Source organism: Bubalus kerabau, chromosome 8 (genome assembly GCF_029407905.1).
Source record: "Bubalus kerabau isolate K-KA32 ecotype Philippines breed swamp buffalo chromosome 8, PCC_UOA_SB_1v2, whole genome shotgun sequence".
Lineage (NCBI taxonomy): Eukaryota > Metazoa > Chordata > Mammalia > Artiodactyla > Bovidae > Bubalus > Bubalus kerabau.
Genome location: NC_073631.1, coordinates 122,637,520 through 122,659,271, shown reverse-complemented (window position 1 = coordinate 122,659,271; position 21,752 = coordinate 122,637,520). Strand labels below are relative to the sequence as shown.

The 21,752-nt window shown below is 50.5% G+C and overlaps 1 protein-coding gene across 2 annotated transcripts in view; it reads left to right on the top strand.

The window, feature by feature from the left end:
* The window catches only part of PTPRN2 (protein tyrosine phosphatase receptor type N2), a 611,715-nt gene that overhangs the window by 78,616 nt on the left and 511,347 nt on the right, over positions 1 to 21,752 (top strand). The gene's annotated exons all lie outside the window — the stretch shown is intronic.

Sequence of the window (21,752 nt, the reverse complement as noted above, 5' to 3'; positions counted from 1 at the left end):
TCGCGTAAAAGTGTAGCTCCAGACCTTGCTCTCTGTGGCCTTCCCTGGGGTCAGGGGCTAAGGAGGCAAGCTCCTGAGGGTCCACCCTGCATAGGGCGGGGGTGAGTGCCCTGATCCCAGACTCTCCAGCAGACTGCCGACCAGCCTCACCTAGCCTGTGCCGCCGCCTCTGCTGGACTCAGTCGGCCCCACAGAGTGCATCCGTGTGCTTCGGGTTTTGGGGTGCTGTCCGAGGTCCCTGCTGCGTCCCCTGCTCCCAGGGCACACAGGCGGCTGCAGCAGCCGCTCCCGGCTCTCCATCAGTGCTCGTCCCAGGGGGCAGTTAGAGGGTCCCTCTGGGGCCTTTACCTCTGCAGGCTTCTCGAGGAATTCCTTCCTCGGACACGCCCTCTATCAGGACAAGCCCCTGATGGGACACGCCCTCTATCAGGACACACCTTCTGTCTGGACACGCCCTCTGTTGGGACACACCCTCCAGCCAAGCAGCCCATTCTTTCCCAGTGCCCACTGCCCCCCTGCCTACCCATCCCCCACTCGGGGGTCCCCCTCCCCACTGAAGAACGAGGGGAGATGGGAGGTGGCGTTGCCATTTCCCAGTGGAATGCCACCTTTGAGGGGAGCACCCTGCTTGGGGTGCGTGTGTGTCTTAAGATGCTTTTGAAATGTTATTTCTTCCTTCTATACCAGTTTCTAGACTGACTTACCAATTAGCTCAATTAACTCTTCAAAGTCTTTAATTATAAACACAGGAGAGGATAATGAATTGTCTAGCAGGTGAAACCTACTTGCACGTTTTCCATTGTATCCCAACCAGGGCTGTTTAGAGCGTTCTGCTGGGAAAGTTAACTTGAGGTGCCAGTTATGGACAGTGTCTCCTATGAGATCCAGGGTCCCTGGGTCCGCCCGTGATCTCAGCGTGTGATGGCTTCTTGGTGGATGTGCAGTCTGTGTGGACTCCCGAGGCGCTGTGGCTCCTTCCCTTGGGTCAGGGTTTGCCATGGTGATGTCCAGTGGGCCATACTGCCAGGCTCCATACAGGCGGGTGAGGGCATGAGACCCCCCGCCCCATGCCCACCAGGGCTTCCTTTCTGGCCTGAGTCTCTGCTCATCGATCCTCTGGTTTCGGTTTTGGTCTTATAAGTACTAGGTCTTGGTGTCTACTTAAGAACATCACTGACGTAAAGTAGAGAGCTGTGGGGCAGGTGCGTCGGGGGCCTGGGTGGAGCAAGTTTAAGCCAAGTAGACTTTGTCAGGGCCAAGGTGCTTCCCTGTTTGAGCTGTTTATTGAAGTGGTACCTGCCTTGCAGTTTTTTTCTTTTCCTTTCAAATGCTTAAAAATGTGGTTTTTAAGATACTTACGGCAACCTGGTTTTTCCTGCTTTAATATTTAAAACAACATTTTCCCCCAGTTTGTCATTGTCAACTGTGAGATGGTTGGATGATCTGAGCTGTCTCTCAAAGCCAAGATTGGAGTTCTAATTAGCTCATTTCAAATGAATCTGGACTTTCTGAGGCTATGACCATGTCTTTCTCGGGAGCTCTGTGTCTGCATTTCTGTGCTTTAGGAAGCGTCCACTGCTCAGAGTGGGCATCCTTTCCTCTCCCAGCCCCTGCCCCATCCAGTTGCCATGGTGATTGTAGCATGTTGCGTTGGGTGCAGGACTGCGGTGTGGCCCCGTCTGCAGATGCGCCTTCTCCCCTGCCGAGCGCAGATGACGTGGTCACGTGCCCTCTCTGCTCTGTGTGACGTCAGCCTGCCCCTCTTGGAGCTGTCCCAGGCGTGGGCTTCTGCTTACCCACCCTGCCCACACTCACACCCTGAAGCGGCTCCTTATGGAGACAGTTGCTTGTCGCTCCTGAGGAAGGCTGTGGGTTTGCAGCAGGGAGGGTGTTAAAGTTTTAACATATTTTCATGGCTGCTCCTTCTCCGCTCGTAGGACTTTGAGTCTAGAATTGCTGCAATCTTGAGAGAAATGTGCTAAATCCTCATTCAGTTTTGGTTCATTTTGCCGGAGGTGTTGGAGGAGACTGGGAGCTGGCACTGGAGCTCTTGATGTTTTTAGCCATGACCAGAGACTGGGTGAGCAGTGTGTACGATATGACCAGAGACTGGAATGTGCCCATAGTCATGCCACTGTGAAAAGCACAAAAGTCTGTATTTTTAAAGCAAAATTTTATACTAAACTTGAGTCCTAGAGATTATATGTTTGTATTTTTAAAAAGCTTTTTTTTTTTTTGGTCTATGGGTAACTGTGTGGGGCCTCGTTTCAGTGGTTCGGCCAGTGCTCTGTTGGTCAGTGGTCAGCAGCTAGCTCCGGGCTAGCTGTGTTGACTTGCAGTCAGTTTCTGTGGCCTAAGCTTGGCCACTGGGCTGATTTCCAGCCAGTGCGGCTCCACCCTGGGGCAGCTGGGGAGACACCGTCAGGAGCCGTGGCTGCCCCCGGGAGCCTCTGCCCGCCTGGGACACTGGACGCACAGGTTTCACAGGGCGGGTCTGCAGAGGGTCAGCTGGCGGCTGGGTAACGGCAGAGGTCTCTGCCGCCCCCGACTCAGGAGTGACCCCGCAGTCGGGCTCAGTGGGGCTGTTTTGGAACATGCCCTGAGCCTGGGAGGGAGTCTGAGTGGACCTGCACCCCATGTCTGTCCTGGAACTGAAACAGCGTTACTGGCACCGGTGCGCTTGCAGGAGGCTTTCTGCTTTTCTGAGTGTTTTACACACAAATCTTCCTGGATTACCTCAGCATCCCTGAGAGGTTCTTTCCTCCTGAGATAATTTTGTCCTCATTTAGTGGATGGCAGACCTGATCTCTTGAATTTGGGTAAAGGGGTCAGAGTCGAATCTAGAACCAGGGCCGACCCACCGTCCCCCAGCTGAGCTCAGTGTTTGCTTCTCACGACGGCACAGGGGGCGTTGGGGTCAGCATTGTGGGTTCGCCACTTAGGGATCTGCAGATGCTGCCACGGCGAGGAAATGGCCATCTGTGGTGAGGTGGGTGTTGCAGCGAGAGTGACCGCGTTGCAAGCACCTTCACAAGGGCCCAGGGCCTGGCTGGAAGCACCAGCCGGGCGAGCTGCCAACTGGTGTCATCTTGTTCCCTGAAGGCAGATTCCAATGACGGAATGAGCTGGGAGCCCCACGCTCACCCAAACCCTGGAGAGATCCTGGGCCGGGGCACGGGTCACCCGGGTCTCAGTTGCTTCCACTCTCGTAAATATTAATCAGAGGAAACCGCCTGTGGAAGGGCCTCCCGTTTATTCATTTGGCTTGAAATCGGTTTTGTTAATGGGTTTAAACTTGTTCTCAGAATTGGAAGAAATCGCAGAGACTGGAAGCCAGGTGATACTGTGGGTGGGAGAGACCCTGTGGACACAGCCTGTGGCCAGCCTGGGGCTTTGTCAGGAGGCCGGCTCCGTGCAGACCTCCCCCGTCCTCGAGGAGAAGGCTCAGCGGCTCCATCTTCCAGGGAGGAGCTGCTCCTCAGCTGCCCGTGGTGAGGTCTGACATCAGCTGCCCGCGGTGAGGTCTGATGGGGCCAGTTTACCTTCCTGTTGTTTCCTCCTTTTTGGAAAAAAGCATCAGCTCCGATTTTTGCTTAGAGTAGAACTGATCCCCTGGGGATACTTGGAGAGAAAGAGGGGGAAAGTGTGATGGCCTGAAGGCCTCTTGGTGGTGGGGCTGGTCCGCACAGACCCCAGGCTCCCCAGATCCACACCGCCCCCCACCCTGCTGCTCTGGGTCCGTGGAAGTTAGGCCAGCTCAAGGTCAAGTGTCCAGGTTTTTAAACATTGTGACGCGGTGAAGAGATTCGAAGTAGTACAAGATTAATGGATGCATTAAAATAGTGATTACCCAGGCTGTGGTCCAGACGTGGACTGGCTTTATCAAGACCAATGACCAGGGTTTTATGTCCTGGAGCAGCTAGTCCAACAGAACGTGGGCAGTCTGGACACCCCGCGGGTCCAGGCCCCTTCCCACAGTGCTGCCCGGTCTTCAGGGAGTCCCTGGCTGCCCGGGTGGGCTCACCTGGGATGGAGCAGGCCCTTCCCACCCCCGCGCCTTCTCTGCTCACCCAGCAGCAGGCACCCCACACCTTCCTACAATTCTGTGTGATGTAAAAATCCATGGAGACTCACGCTTAGGGTTAGTGTCTATACGTGACCCTCTCCCAGTGACGGGGGTCCTGAGCTTCCTCCCCGCCTGGTCATCGGCACCGGCCATCACCTGGCCCTCCCCGGCCCGTGCCTCCTGCTCTGTTGCTGAGCCCTGGTCTGTCGGGGGTCGTGAGCTTCCTCCCCCAGGGACGGGGGTCCTGAGCTTCCTCCCCGCCTGGTCATCGGCACCGGCCGTCACCTGGCCCTCCCCGGCCCGCACCTCCTGCTCTGTTGCTGAGCCCTGGTCTGTCGGTGCGTGGGCCGTTTCCAGTGGTTTTCAGTGTTTGGCTGTGGTAGGAGGGCCCCTGGGAACACCCTGCGTGGGCCTTTGGGGGCTTGCTGACGTCCTTGTGGAGGAGGAGGCGGGGCTTGTCTTGGGGCACCTACCTGGGAAGTCCCTTGAGTCAGGTTAGTGGAGACTCTAGTAAGATGCAGAAATGTAAGAATAAAAGACAGATTATCCCACAGGCCACTAGGAAATCACGCAGTTGGGAAAACCCACCATACGATTGCGTTTTGGACAGTCTTAGTTCTTCAGCAAAACAGAATAAATTGTATGTTTCCAGCTGTTGGAATAGAACACTGTGACCTTATTCAATTATAACCTGTGTCCAAATGGAATTCTTCCACATCTACTTTACGTTTTCCAGCGTCAGGCCTTGTTCCGATGGGAGGAAACCCCCCACGCCTTTGCTTACCACTGGCCAGGGCCTCTCCCTCACTTGCCCAGTGGACTGAACAAGTGCTCTGAAGGCAGTCTGATGGCTCGCAGGACGCAGCTGTTCTCATCTGCTTTGGGGAACAGAAACGCGCTCCAGCGTTGCCCAGAGCGCTGAGGGTCCTGGGGACGGGAAGGGTGTCAGTTTACACGCCCAAGCCCAGGTCGCCAGCCCCACCTCTGGTCTGACCGACTGGCCTCGGGGCCGTCAGCCTCCACGTCACGTGTCTCCCTCTGCCCAGTGGCTGGGGTCGGGGGCCGGGCTGCTGACGGCAGTGTCCGCAGGCTGGCCGGCTCTTCCCTGCCACAGACAGAGGGGCGTCAGCAGCTTGCATTTGGTTTCTCTACTCTTTAGAAGGAATCGCAAACAAAACAACTAGACCCAAACTTTGAAAACACTTTTTACTTTGTATAGGGACACAGCACTGGGCACACGCGCAGGCGGCACGTGCCGACGAACCACGTGGTGACAGCGTCAGCTGCACAGCGAAGGGGCTCAGCCACAGGCACTCAGGCGCGCCGCTCCCAGGCCGCGCGCCGCTCCCAGGCCGCGCGCCGCTCCCAGGCCGCGCGCCGCTCCCAGGCCGCGCGCCGCTCCCAGGCCGCGCGCCGCTCCCAGGCCGCGCGCCGCTCCCAGGCCGCGCGCCGCTCCCAGGCCGCGCGCCGCTCCCAGGCCGCGCGCCGCTCCCAGGCCCCGGTCTTCACATTTTTCATCTGTTCGGTGTGGATTGATGTTTTTATCTTCTTAATCTGAAGGCCGATGCGGTTGATTGTCTGGTGTGTGCGTGCGTAAGGACTTACGTGCACACACCGTTGTCCTGGTTTCTGAGGCACAGACAGAATGGACTGAGAGTCAAGACACTCAGGGCCAGTCTAGGCTCTGCCGCCAGCCTTTCCTTGGCTTGCTATTTAAGTGAATTCTTCATGGAAGGAGCTTTCTCCTCCTTGGAAAGAGCCCGTTTTCTTACCCGTAAAATGAGGTGTTTGACTATGTCACGGTGTGTAGCTCCATCAGGAGTTGCCAACCATGGCTGTGCATTGAGGCTTTTACACAACTCATGGCCAGGCATTGCCGGGGTTGGAGAGAGGGGATTGGCATCCGCTCTTTCCTTTCCTGTTTTAAAACTCCCTGAAACGGTTCTAGTGCACAGCCATAGCTGAGAAGCACTGGGCCAGATGATTCCTAAGAAACCTGCCAACCCCGAAAATTCCTTGACATCTGCACTGACACGCCAGCTGTGCTCCGTGCAACACAGCCACGCACGTGGAGGGCAGGTCAGTCTCCTCAGTATTACTTGCATGGTTTGCTCGCAAGAGCATCATTAGCACAGAAGATAGTTCTCTGCACGTGCAAACCAGTGCACACGACGAGTCCTCCATATAAGAAATTGCAGATTCCAACGCAAGACCGTCTTAGGTAAATAACCCTAGTCCAAGGAGTTGACAGTATTCCACACTTCGTTATTTAGGATATTTGCTCAAAACACAGAAGACTGTAAATAGCTATAAGTATTATTAACACCTGCACAGTGTTTTATAATTTATGGGAGATTTCGTACACTTTATTTCACTTAGGCCTCAAAATACCAGTTGCACCGTAGACGGGCTGCTTGTCCAGATCTTTGCTCAGGTAGAGACAGGATAGGGTGCCTGGCAAAGCAGGGATGTAAACAGTTAGCACGACTCAGTGTAACCTGACCCCCAACAATGCCAGACCTGGTGCAGGGCTGCCAGGTCTTTGGCAGTGGAGTTACCTACGTTCTGGAGGCCGGTGACTCAAACATGTGCTGTGGGAAGCGAGGGAGGGAGTGCTGTGCTAAGTGTATATGTGTCCTTCCTGTCGCTGCACGAAGCACCATCCAACAGAGACCCTCAGGGAGGGCGGGGACCGGGTCAGGGTCTGAAACATTGTCCATCAGAGAGAGCCCGGGGGAGAGGGCAGGGCGCCTGGGTCAGGGTCTAAAACATCGTCCAACAAAGAGACCCCAGGGGAGAGGGCAGGGCGCCCGGGTCAGGGTCTGAAACATCGTGCAACAGAGAGACCCCAGGGGAGAGGGCAGGGCGCCCGGGTCAGGGTCTGAAACATCGTCCAACAGAGAGACCCCAGGGGAGGGGGCAGGGCGCCCAGGTCAGGGTCTGAAACATCGTCCAACAGAGAGACCCCAGGGGAGGGGGCAGGGCGCCCGGGTCAGGGTCTGAAACATCGTCCAACAGAGAGACCCCAGGGGAGAGGGCAGGGCGCCCGGGTCAGGGTCTGAAACATGGTCCAACAGAGAGACTCCAGGGGAGGGGGCAGGGAGCCCAGGTCAGGGTCTGAAAGTAGGGCCCCAAGCAAGCAGCCTCAGTGTGACCTGCGAGCTCTATGCGGCAGCCTCAGGAGGTCAGAGGCCCTCTGCCCAATCCCCCTGGTGCCCACGTGCAGCACCTGTAGGCCAGCCCTCAGTGGGCACCCGCTGGAGACCACGTACTCAGGGCCATGTCTGGTGCATGGGATCTGTCACCAGTCTGGGCTCGCTGTGTGTGTGGCTTCCGGTCTGTCTGCCCCTAGAGTGTGAGCCGCACAGCGGGGTCTTGACTGGCTACTTGATGTTTCTGGCATCTACAGCAGTGCCCGTGGCACAGCTGGTCACAGCAGATGCCGGTTTATTTTGTGTTCATGGGACGTGGCGCTTTAAACTCTCCCTCAGTTAACTTTATCAAAGTGATGCATATGCATGGTTTAAACAGTCAGTTGACATGAGGTTCTAATAAAGTCAGAACACTCTGCCGGCCTGCCCAGGCCGCCCACCCGCGCGCACCGCCTGGAGGTCCAGTCTGGTGACCACTGTGTATTCACGTTGTGCGCTTTCGCCCTGGGTCACCGGGGTCCCTCGTCCTCCTCTTGCTCCTGTTGTAACAGAGCAGGACCCTGTGGGGCCTTCCCAGAACAGACTCTGCACCCTCGCCCCAGTCCTCTGTTTGCATTTTGTCTGTAGAAAAACTTTGAAGAATAAATTTAATCAGAAAAGTCAGAAAATGCAGAAACACAGGGAAACAGTCAAAATGAAATAATAATGTTGTTCAGTCGCTCAGTCGTGTCTGACTTTTTGCAACCCCATAGACTATAGCACGCCAGGCTTCCCTGTCTTTCACTATCTCCCAGGGCTTGGTCAAACTCATGTCCATTGAGTCGGTGATGCCATCCAACCACTTCATCCTCTGTCATCCCCTTCTCCTTTTGCCCTCAATCTTTCCCAGCATTAGGGTTTTTTCCAATAACTCAGCTGTTCCCATCAGTTGGTAAGTATTGGAGTTTCAGCTTCAGTATCAGTCCTTCGAGTGAACACTCAGGAGTGATCTCCTTTAGGATGGACTGGTTGGATCTCCTTACAGTTCAAGGGATTCTCAAGAGTCTTCTCCAACACCACAGTTCAAAAGCATCAATTCTTTGGTGCTCAGCTTTCTTCACAGTCCAACTCTCACATCCATACATGACCACTGGAAAAACCATAGCCTTGACTAGACGGACCTTTGTTGGCAAAGTGATATCTGGTTTTTCATATGTTGTCTAGGTTTGTCATAGCTTTGTCATAGCTTTGATTTCCTTTAGGATTGACTCTTTGCTCTCCTTGCAGTCCAAGGGACTCTCAAGAGTCTTTTCTAGCACCACAATTCGAAAGCATCCATTTTTCCATGCTCAGCCTTCCTTATGGTCCAACTCTCACATCCATACATAACTACTGGGGAAACCATACCTTTGACTATATGGACCTTTGTCAGCAAAGTGATGTCTGGTTTTTAATATGTTGTCTAGGTTGGTCATAGCTTTTCTTTCAAGGAGCAAGAGTCTTTTAATTTCCTGGTTGCAGTCACTGTTCGCAATGGTTTTAGAGCCCAAGAAAATAACGTCTGTCACTGTTTCCATTGTTCCCCATCTATTTGCTATGAAGTGATGGTACCAGGTGCCATGATCTTGGTTTTTTGAATGTTGAATTTTTTGAACGCTGGAATAGTAATAGTTTAGCTGCTAAAGAGTCAAGGAGCTTTAGTCTCCTTAAGGACTACAGGTAGTATTCTGAGCCATGTCCTTTGGGCTGATTTGTACATGCCGAAACCCCCATCGGGCAGAAGAAGTTAACTACATGATGAGCAGACTGCAGCCGTGATGTAAGCTGGCAGTTTGGAGAACTGGCCTCAGGGAAACAGGAACAAACCAGCCCTGGAACTGGAGACCGACCGTACTTAAAATAAGATGACGCTGGTCACACGACCACCAATCTCAAGATGACTGCCAGAGCTGCCTATTTCCCAGCTGAGGTGTTGGGGTGGCGAGAGGGTTCTCAGGAGCATGGGGTGCAGACAGGCTGCAGGTGGTCCGCTTAGGTGGGGATGAGCCGCAGAACTGTCTCCCCTTGAGAAGGAGGGAGGCTCCTTTTTAGTTCTTTCCTGGTTCCTAGAGGGCTATGGGTGGGGCTTCCCGACATTAGGCTAAGCACTGTCGCGCTCAGGCCGCAAGGGAAGGTTTCCAGTGGTGCTGTGCCTGCTGCAGACTCCTGCCTCAGGGCTCCCCGCATCCAGAGCACCAGGCCAGGCCGGACACATGTGGGCTCCTTGCTCTGCTCCTGGTTTGTACCCAGCACGTGGTGGGAAGTGCCTGGGGTCTGACAGTCTGCAAAGTGTTTCTTGGGGTCCGAGGCAGGCAAGGGGCCTCATGCCCGCTTTGCTCGCTCCCCGAGTTCCAGACAGCAGAGGGTCCCCCAGTCCCACAGCCTGTCCCAGGGCTGAGTCTGAGTTACTCCTCTGGGGGTGGGCGGGGGCCAAGTACCGACCTCCATGGAGAAAGCCAGCTGCTGTGGGGCAGCGCTCGTGGGCGCCCCGAGCATGACGGGGTGACGCTGCCTGCCCACTGCGCTGAGAGGCGTGAGGTGCCCCGCTCTGGACTGCGAGTGTCCCGGGGAGACACACGGAGCTGAGCGCCCTCACACCCACGCGCTACTGCACCTATCTGGGTGGGGGCCCTGCATGGGGCGCAGCGTCATCTGAGGTCTGAGCGCCTGTCGCTCCTCACTGTCTTCCAAACGTTGTCATCGACAGAGACGGCAGCGTGGAAGAAGCCTGGGTGCTTGAGTGGAGATGAGATCCAATCAAACTATTAAAAGTCTCCACACATACTCCTTTGGGCAGAAGTAGGTAAAAAAGCATACTGCAGATTAATGATTATTAAAAGTCATTCAAGAGTGATCTTTTTTCCTTTTCAATTCTGTTCCCAATTTTTTCTGATTCCCTTAAGATCAAAGTTTTTAAACACTGTACTTTGGTTTTCTTGTTTATTTCCTCTGTCCTGAGACAGGCTCCTCTCTGGTCGTGGGTAGCGGTGGTCAGTCTGTCCTGTGGGGTAAGAGGCCTTGCTCCCTGGGCTCGAGCGGACTGGGTGCGAGGCATGCTGAGCCTCAGTGGCCTGTGTGTGCTCCGTCATTCAGCCCTGTCCGATTCTTGGCAACCCCATGGACTGTAGCCCGCCAGGCTCCTCTGTCCATGGGATTCTCCAGGCAAGGCTACAGGGTCGGTTGCTGTGCCCTCCTCCAGGGCTCTTCCTGACCCAGGGATCCACCTGCTTTTCTTTAGCCTCCTGCGTTGGCAAGGGGGCTCTTTACCACTAGCGCCACGTGGGAAGCCCGGCCGCCTGAAGGCAGGGCTTCTCGTAACAAAAGCTGCTGACTGGCGTGGCCCAAAGTGCAGGGTTTTATGGAGGTTTTATTCTCCATTCTAAAAGCAGTTCATCGTTAAAGAAAGGTTAGCACGTGCAGGAGAGCAGGGAATAGGTGAGCCCGTGGGCCAGTCACCAGAGACAGCTTCGTTTTGATCTCTTTTTTTATGTGTCCTTCTTGCATCTGAACATGTTTTATGCGTTTATAAACATATCATTATTATAATTCTCTTTTGAATTTATATAATACATATTTTCCTATCTAATTCACTCTATTCTTAAATATAACCTTTAAAAGAATAATAGTTCGGGATCATAAAATTGTCAAAATCACGATCCCTCTTTCTTGCCTAAAAAATCCATTTGTTCTTTGTTCATTCAGTAACTCATTTTGTGAAGAGACTTACGGTTGAGTGTCAGCGGCAGGGACTGGTTGGAGCTGGGGATTAGCACCCCCACCCAGGAAGGACACAGGTGTGTGGGGAGGTAGACTGCTGAATCATGGTGATGGGTGATGCCCCACCCAGCGATGGCACCTCTAACCCCACCCCATGTTGGGAGGGGGTGGCCAAGGCCCGGAGATTTTCTACAGTCTGTAGAGAAGAACCACATGGACATGGTAGCCCTGTAAAAGGCACATGTTGAATTTAGAAATGCAGCCGATGGGTCTAGTAGCAGATGAGACATAGTGTAAGTGGGGGTGAGTGACATAGCTCAGTAGACTGTATCCAGGGACTTCCCTGGGGGTCCAGTGCTGAAGACTTCGCTTTCCAGAGCAGGGCTTGCAGGTCTGGTCCCTGGTCAGGGAGCTCAGATCCCTCATGCCTCAGGGGCAAACAACCAAACATGAAACAGAAGCGATAGTGTAACAAATTCAATAAAGGCTTTAAAAAATGGTTCACATAAAAACAAATCTTAAACAGAAGACACTATCCAGAGAGAAAAAAGGATGGAAAATATAAAGAGAGGGAGAGACCCATGAGCAGGGAGGGACTTACGGTCCTTCCTGAGTCCCTTACTGAGCCACAGTCCACAGGGGAGGAGACAGAGAAGGGGCAGAGCGTTTGAAGAGATGAAGACTAGCAGGTTTCCAAACAGGGGAGAGACATCACGCAAAAGCTCAAGAAGTACCATGAATCCCAAGAATAGGCGTGCGTGCATGCACACACACACACACACACCTGGGAGCAGTATAGTTAAATTGTTGAAAATACAAATTTTAAAAAGCTATCACAGCCAGAGAAAACACGTATAACCTCAAAGGTTCTAAGAAGACCACGGGCAAGATGGCATTAAGCCCCAGGTCTTCCCTCTTCCTGCACGCATGCCCTCTGCCAGGCAAGCCTGGATCGCAGGGGGAGCTTCCGCCCCACTGCCTGATTCTGGCCTCTGCTATGACTCGCTTGACCATCAGACGAGGTCAGAAGGATGAGGTCCTGATGCCGCTGCCCTGATGTTGTTACAGCCAGACCCCCAGGAAGAGAGTCACAGGAGCACAGCCCCGCAGCTGGCCCCCGCTCCCCCGCAGACTCATGCAGAATTGCATCGCTTGTTGTTTTCAGCCGTGGGTTTTGGGGGTGGTTTCTTATGCCATTGACAGCAGCTTCCACAGAGTTGGAGGTGGCTAGAAAATAACAGAATGATGTCTTTAAAGAACTGAAAGAAAACAGCCACCAAAGTGAATGTCTATCCCAGAGAAAGGATCTTTCTAAACGGAAAGGGAAATTATGACATTTTCAGGCCATCAAAAAACAAAATTTATTGCTAGTGCCCTGACTAGGAACAACCAGCATAGGTCTTCAGGCAGAAAGCCTGTGACCCCAGACTGCAGCTGTGGGAGACGGGCCTGGAGAGAATGGGAAGGCGTGCATGCACGCAGACACACACAGACACACACACACAGATACATATGCACACATACGTCTGCACACACAGACACACACATGCACAGAGACACACACACAGACGTGCGTGCACGCACACACACACACGTGCCCACACACAGACACACATGCACACACATGTGCGTACACACACATGCACAGACACACACACAGAGACACATGCGCACACAGACACACAGAGACACACAGAGACACATGTGCACACACACAGACACACACACACGTGCCCACACACAGACACACATGTACACGCATGTGCACGCACACACAGACACAGAGACACACACAGACACACATGCATGCACACACAGACACACACACGTGCCCCCCACACACATGTACACACATGTGCACACACACACGCACAGAGACACACACAGACACACATGCACACACACACACAGACACACACAGACATGTGTGCACACACAGACACACATGCACACACATGTGTGCACACACACACGCACAGACACACAGAGACACACACAGACACGCATGCACGCACACAGAGACACACATGCACACACGTGTGTGCACACACACATGCACAGACACACAGAGACACACACAGACACGCGTGCATGCACACACAGACACACATGCACACACACATGCACAGACACACAGAGACACACAATACACATGCACACGTGCACACACAGACACACACAGACGTGTGTACACACACAGGCACATGCGCACGCACACACAGAGACGCACACACACATGTGTGCACACACAGACACACACACATGCACAGACACACAGAGACACACACAGACCTGCGTGCACGCACACACAGAGACACACATGCACACACGTGTGCACACACAGACACACATGCACAGACACACAGAGACACAATACACATGCACACGTGCACACGCAGACACACGCACACACATGTGTGTGCACACACAGACACACGTGCACACACACACAGACACACAGAGACACACACAGACGTGTGCACACACACAGGCACACACATGTGTGCACACACAGAGACACACGTGCCCACACACACAGACACGCGTGCACACACACACAGACACACACACACACATGCCCACACACAGACACACATGTGCACACACACGCAGACACAGAGACACAGACACACATGCACACACAGACACACAGAGACACACACAGACATGCATGCACACACACACATGCACACACGTGTGCACAGACACAGACACAGAGACACACACAGACACGCGTGCACTCACACACAGAGACACACATGCACACACACGTGTGCACACACATGCACAGACACACAGAGACACACACAGACACGTGTGCATGCACACACAGAGACACACACAGACACGTGTGCATGCACACACAGAGACACACATGCACACACACATGCACAGAGACACACAATACACGTGCACACACAGACATGCGCACACACACGTGTGTGCACACACAGACACACACACAGACATGTGTGCACACACACAGGCACATGTGCATGCACACACAGAGACACACACACACACGTGTGCACAGACACACACATGCACACACAGAGACACACACAGACATGTGTGCACGCATACACAGAGACGCACATGCACGTGTGCACACACAGACACACATGCACAGACACAGAGACACAATACACATGCACACGTGCACACACAGACACACACACGTGTGTGCACATATAGACACATGTGCGCACACACACAGACACACAGAGACACACACAGACGTGTGCACACACACAGGCACACGTGCACACACACACAGGCACACACACGTGTGCACACACAGAGACACGTGTGCCCACACACAGAGACACACACAGACACGCGTGCACACACACACAGATGTGCACGCACACACACACACACATGGCAAGACGGGACCTGCTCTCAGACTGCATTTCCGGGTAGGAAGCTCCCACACTGTGGTGTATCAGTGCTCTCTGAGTTAACCTCAGTGTTTCAGTGAGCACAACAAAACATTCACAGAATTTCTTTTGAAACCTAGCAGGCTTGTTTTAAAGTTTACACTGAGACATAATGGGAAGGTCGTGAAGCAGGGAGGCTGTGTGGGGGCCACTGACTGCCCCATGCCTGGTGCTCCGAGATGATGGAGTCCTTACACTCGAGCGGCTGTGACCACGAACAGACAGACGGATTGAAGGGAGGGGACAGAAAGCCCTGAAACAGCCCCCCGCGCTGTGAGCATTTAGCATATGCTAATGACGACATTTAAATCAGCGGGGAAAGATGCATTATTCAATAATGATTTGGGGACAACTGGCCAGACATTCGGAAAATATATAGCTGGATCCCTCCCAAACTTCTCACCCCAAAATAAAATCCAGATGGCTCAAAGACTTAAGAGTATAACGGGACTTCATAAACACTAAAAGAAAACTTAGGGGGAATTTTAATAATTTTGACAGAGAATTAAATTTTTAAAGCAAGACAGAAAACCCAATATCTAAAAGTATAAAATGCCTTTGCTTTTAACTCCCTAGGCCTATGCCTGTGAAATCCATGATGAATAGGCGTAAATATGTGTGTAAAGAATCAAATGTAAAATGAGCCTTTGAAACACTGGAATAGGAAACCACATGAATATCCTAATTACTCTTCAAATTATGATTTATCCTCAAGATGGAACTGTGTATGTGCAGATACAGAAAGATCTCAGGATATTTTGAATGAAAAAATGAAGCTGTAGAACAGCTGGGATCCATATTAGAAAAAATGAAACTGGACCGAATTTCTTCATATAGAGCAACTCCTATATGAGAGCATACATTTTCATGACCTCAGAGTAGACAGAGATTTTTGAAATAGGACTTAAAAAGCACTAACCACAAATTTGTTCTTGTTCAGTCGCTTAGTTGTGTCCACGAAGTAAAAGATTGGTAATTTCAGCTATCAAGAACGTCATTTAAAATCAAGAACGTCTCTTAATAAAGACAGTGCTAGGACAAGGGACAGGCGTGGGAGAAGGTGAATGATGTGCACCCAGGAAAGGCCTCATGACCAGTGACATAGAGACGCCCCATAAATCTTTAAGGAAAAGACAGACATCCAAGAAAAAATCAGTTAAACACCTGCACAGGAATTTCTGAGGTGGAAGCACGAGTGACTGAGATGAGTAGGATGATGTTCAGCCTCGTTACTGAAGCAGAGACGTGAGACGGAAGCCACGTGACACATGGCGGGCCACCCACTAGACGGGTAGAAGCTACAGGTCCGCCAGGTCCGGGTGCTGCTGAGAATGCAGAGCGGGAGCGTGTGGGCCCGTGGTGGAGTACAGTCTGCCCGAGCCCAGCCGGCCGTGGACGGCAGCTGCAGTGCCCTGCACCCAGGACACCCCCAAACGACGCTCACAAGTAGCCTTGTTCCTAAGCTTGCCAGTCAGGACATCCCCAAACGCACTTAAGGGGCAGAAGACACAAAATGAATATTTCATATGATGGAATTTATGTATTTTGTGTGTTGTATGAATATTCTTCACATTTATGAGTATAAACTGAATATATCGTGCATCCCTTACGTTCACACAGTAGAGATATTCCATGCAGTGAAACGGAACAAACCACGATGACTCGGATCACGTATCAAGTCGAGTGAGAGCAGGAAGGCACACGGGAGTCCAGGCCACATGAGTCCAGATCTACGAGGGGAGGCTGGAGAACCAGAGGACACAGCGGCGACCTGACGGCTGTGCTTGGCCGGGCTTCCGGCTGGATCATATTTCTCGACCGGGGGAGTGAGTCTACGAACAGTTGTGTGTTATGCTTGATAACTGTGTGTTATACTGTGAAGTTTTGTGCACACTTCTTTGTGTGAATTACCTTTCACAAGAAGACTCAAAGAATGCAAGAATGAAGACCTATTGAGTTTAGCCAATGCGGTTCCATACAGTCGGCAAAAACAAGACCCAGAGCTGACTGTGGCTCAGATCATGAGCTCCTTATTACCAAATTCAGACTTAAATTGAAAAAAGTAGGGAAAACCACTAGACATTTCAGGTATGACCTAAATCAAATCCCTTATGATTATACAGTGGAAGTGAGAAATAGATTTAAGGGGCTAGATCTGATAGACAGAGTGCCTGATGCACTATGGAATGAGGTTCGTGACATTGTACAGGAGACAGGGATCAAGATCATTCCCATAGAAAAGATATGCAAAAAAGCAAAATGGCTGTCTGGGGAGGCCTTACAAATAGCTGTGAAAAGAAGAGAAGCAAAAAGCAAGGGAGAAAAGGAAAGATATAAGCATCTGAATGCAGAGTTCCAAAGAATAGCAAGGAGAGATAAGAAAGCCTTCCTCAGCGATCAATACAAAGAAATAGAGGAAAACAACAGAATGGGAAAGACTAGAGCTCTCATCAAGAAAATTAGAGATACCAAGGGAACATTTCATGCAAAGATGGGCTCGATAAAGGACAGAAATGGTATGGACCTAACAGAAGCAGAAGATATTAAGAAGAGGTGGCAAGAATACACAGAACTGTACAAAAAAGATCTTCACAACCAAGATAATCATGATGGTATGATCACTCACCTAGAGCCAGACATCCTGGAATGTGAAGTCAAGTGGGCCTTAGAAAACATCACTATGAACAAAGCTAGTGGAGGTGATGGAATTCCAGTTGAGCTATTTCAAATCCTGAAAGATAATGCTGTGAAAGTGCTGCACTCAATATGCCAGCAAATTTGGAAAACTCAGCAGTGGCCACAGGACTGGAAAAGGTCAGTTTTCATTCCAATCCCAAAGAAAGACAATGCCAAAGAATGCTCAAACTACCGCACAATTGCACTCATCTCCCATGCTAGTAAAGTAATGCTCAAAATTGTCCAAGCCAGGCTTCAGCAATATTTGAACCGTGAACTTCCAGATGTTCAAGCTGGTTTTAGAAAAGGCAGAGAAACCAGAGATCAAAATGCCAACATCCGCTGGATCATGGAAAAATCAAGAGAGTTCCAGAAAAACATCTATTTCTGCTTTATTGACTATGCCAAAGGCTTTGACTGTGTGGATCACAATAAACTGTGGAAAATTCTGAAAGAGATGGGAATACCAGACCACCTGACCTGCCTCTTGAGAAACATGTATGCATGCCAGGAAGCAATAGTTAGAACTGGACATGGAACAACAGACTGGTTCCAAATAAGAAAAGGAGTATGTCAAGGCTGTATATTGTCACCCTGCTTATTTAACTTATATGCAGAGTACATCATGAGAAACACTGGACTGGAAGAAGCACAAGCTGGAATCAAGATTGCCGGGAGAAATATCAATAACCTCAGATATGCAGATGACACCACCCTTATGGCAGAAAGTGAAGAAGAACTAAAGAGCCTCTTGATGAAGGTGAAAGAGGAGAGTGAAAAAGTTGGCTTAAAACTCAACATTCAGAAAACGAAGATCATGGCATCCGTTCTCATCACTTCGTGGGAAATAGATGGGAAAATAGTGGAAACAGTAGCAGACTTAATTTTTTTGGGCTCCAAAATCACTGCAGATGGTGACTGCCCCCATGAAATTAAAAGACTCTTACTCCTTGGAAGGAAACTTATGACCAACCTAGATAGCATATTCAAAAGCAGAGACGTTACTTTGCCAACAAAGGTCCATCTAGTCAAGGCTAGATGGTTTTTCCAGTGGTCATGTATGGATGTGAGAGTTGGACTGTGAAGAAAGCTGAGCACCAAAGAATTAATGCTTTTGAACTGTGGTGTTGGAGAAGACTCTTGAGAGTCCATTGGACTGCAAGGAGATCCAACCAGTCCATTCTAAAGGAGATCAGCCCTGGGATTTCTTTGGAAGGAATGGTGCTAAAGCTGAAACTCCAGTACTTTGGCATCTCATGGGAAGAGCTGACTCATTGGAAAAGACTCTGATGCTGGGAGGGACTGGGGGCAGGAGGAGAAGGGGACGACAGAGGATGAGATGGCTGGATGACATCACCGACTCAATGGACGTGAGTTTGAGTGAACTTTGGGAGTTGGCGATGGACAGGGAGGCCTGGCGTGCTGTGATTCACAAAGAGTCGGGCACGAATGAGCGACTGAACTGAACTGAACAGGAGGCAGTGAACAATACCATCCCCAAGAAAAAGAAATGCAAAAAGGCAAAATGGTTGTCTCAGGAGGCCTTACAAATAGAAAAGAAGGGAAAGACAAAGGAGAAAATGAAAGATGTACTCATCCGAATGCAGAGTTCCAAAGAATAGCAAGGAGAGATAAGAAAGCCTTCCTCAGTGATCAGTGCAAAGAAATAGAGGAAAACAACAGAGTGGGAAAGAGTAGAGATCTCTTTGAGAAAATTAGAGATACCAAGGGAACATTTAATGCAAAGATGGGCACAATAAAGGACAGAAATAGTTTGGACCTAGAGAAGCAGAAGAAATTAAGAAGTGGCAAGAATACACAGAAGAACTATACAAAAAAGATCTTATTGACCCGGATAACCACGATGGTGTGATCACTCACGTAGAGCCAGACATCCTGGAGTGTGAAGAAAAGAGGGTCTTAGGAAGCATTACTACAAACAAAATTAGTGGAGGTGATGGAATTCCAGTGGAGCTATTTGAAATCCTGAAGATGATGCTGTGAAAGTGCTGCACTCAATATGCCAGGAAATTTGGAAAATTCAGCAGTGGCCACGGGACTGGAAAAGGTCAGTTTTCATTCCAACCCCAAAGAAAGGCAATGCCAAAGAATGCTCAAACCACCGCACAATTGAACTCATCTCACATGCTAGTAAAGGCATGCTCAAAATTCTCCAAGCCAGGCTTTAACAGTCCGTGAACTGAGAACTTTCTGATGTTCAAGCTGGATTTAGAAAAGGCAGAGGAACCAGAGATCAAATTGCCAACATTGGTTGGATAATAGAAAGAGAAAGCAAGAGAGTTCTAGAAAAACAGCTGCTTCTGCTTTATTGACTATGCCAAAGCCTTTGACTATGTGGATCAGAACAAACTGGAAAATTCTTAGAGATGGGACTACCAGACCACCTGACCTGCCTCCTGAGAAATCTGTATGCAGGTCAGGAAGCAACAGTTAGAGCTGGACATGGAACAATGGAGTGGTTCCAAATTGGGAAAGGAGTATGTCAAGGCTGTATATTGTCACCCTGCTTATTTAACTTATATGCAGAGTTCATTATGCGAAATGCTGGGCTGGATGAAGCACAGGCTGGAATCAAGATTGCTGGGAGAAATACCAGTAACCTCACATATGCAGATGACACCACCCTTATAGCAGAAAGTGAAGAAAAGACTCTTGATGAAAGTGAAAGAGGAGAGTGAAAATGTTGTCTTAAAACTCAACATTCAGAAAACTAAGATCATTGCACCTGGTCCCATCATTTCATGGCAAATAGATGGAGAAACAATGGAAACAGTGAGAGGCTTTATTTTGGGGGGCTCCAAAATCACTGCAGATGGTGACTGAAGGCATGAAATTAAAAGACACTTGCTCCTTGGAAGAAAAGCTATGACCAACCTAGATAACATATTAAAATGCAGAGACATGACTTCGCTGACAAAAGCCCATCTATTCAAAACTATGCTTTTTCAGTAGTCATGTATAGCTGTGAGAGTTGGACTATAAAGAAAGCTGAGCACCAAAGAATTGATGCTTTTGAACTCTGCTACTGGAGAAGACCTGAGAGTCCCTAGGACTGCAAGGAGATCCAACCAGTCAATCCTAAAGGAAATCAGTCCTGAACTGATGTTGAAGTTGAAGCTCCAATACTTTGGCTACCCCATGCGAAGAACTGACTCACGGAAAAAGACCCTGATGCTGGGAACGATTGAAGGTGGGAGGAAAAGGGGGTGACAGAGGATGAGATGGCTGGATGGCATCACAGACTCGATGGACATGAGTTTGGGTAAAGTCCAGGAGTTGGTGATGGACAGGAAGGCCTGGCATGCTGTAGTCCATGAGGTCGCAAAGAGGTGGACATGACTGAGCGACTGAACTGAACTGAACATGGTTCTGTCCTTGTGTGTGGGAGAACATTCTATGGAGGATGCCAAGAATCCACTGGCAGCTGGAGGTTGGGAGACTGGACTAGAAGACAATTTATATTCTATTGTAAATTCCTTTTTATTAATTTTTTAAATGAAAAAGTTTCATTTTTAGACTTATACAGTGCATATGAAAACCCTTCAACTTACAAAGATTAAACAACATTCAGCTTTTTCAAGACTGTGTCAGCTTTGTTCAGTGGAGTCCTGTGCTCTGTGTGTGGAAGGGAAGATGGTGCGGGGACCTGTGCCCGGTGGGCCTGCCCCTGGTGACCCTTCTGCTGCGCCAGGACCTCTGCTGCTGAGGTTGCACGTGAAGATTAAGGCAAGGTTTTGGCACATGTCCTGTAGGTAGTATTGTTGTTGAGTTGCTCAGTCATGTCTGACTCTTTTGAGACTCCATGGACTGCAGCCCACCAGGCTCCTCTCTCCATGGGATTCTCCAGGCAGGAATACTGGAGTGGGTTGCATTTCCTCCTCCAGGGGGTCTTCCCAACCCAGGGATTGAACCTGGGTCTCCTGCATTATCAGGGGCATTCTTTAGCACTGAGCCATGTGGGAAGCTTGTGAGGCTGTACTGTACAGCTCTGATAATACTGCCCTGCAGACAAGTGTGTGCCCGATGTGGGCAAAGTCCCCGGAGCCCCTGGAGGGAGGCCGCGCCCGCCGTGCGTCTCCTGTGCCCATTTCAGTCTCAGCGTCTCCTGAGCGGCTGCACCTACAGCTGTGAGTCCTGCAGAGATGGGACTTGTCTGTCTTCCTGTGTTTTAGCCAAATGAATCCAAGTATTTAGAAACCCTCCTGGGAATTCCCTGGTGGTCCAGTGGCACAGACTCCTCCCTCCCACGGCAGGGGGCCCGGGCTGGACCCCTGGTCGAGGAAACTAGATTCCACATGTGTAGCGAAGGATTGGAGATCCCACTTCCCCCAACAAAGACCCAGCACAGCCAAAGATATCCATATATATAAAACCCCTACTCCTTCAACGTGTTCAGTAGACAGTAATGAATATTTTTACAATTAAGAGATTATATTGATACCTGTTTCCCTTCATGAGGAAGAAAAAATTAAGTTCAGGGACATGCTTGTGATTTAAAGTGGTAACAAATGAAGGATGGATTCATTCTCACCATGAATGTTCTTCAAGGGCTGCCTCCAAATTGACTGGGGGTCAAATGATGAGTTAGCCTTTTAAAAAGTAACAAATTCTGGAAGTGCAGAATGTCATGGATGCGGGGTCCCCCGTGGGGTGTCCCCCGGT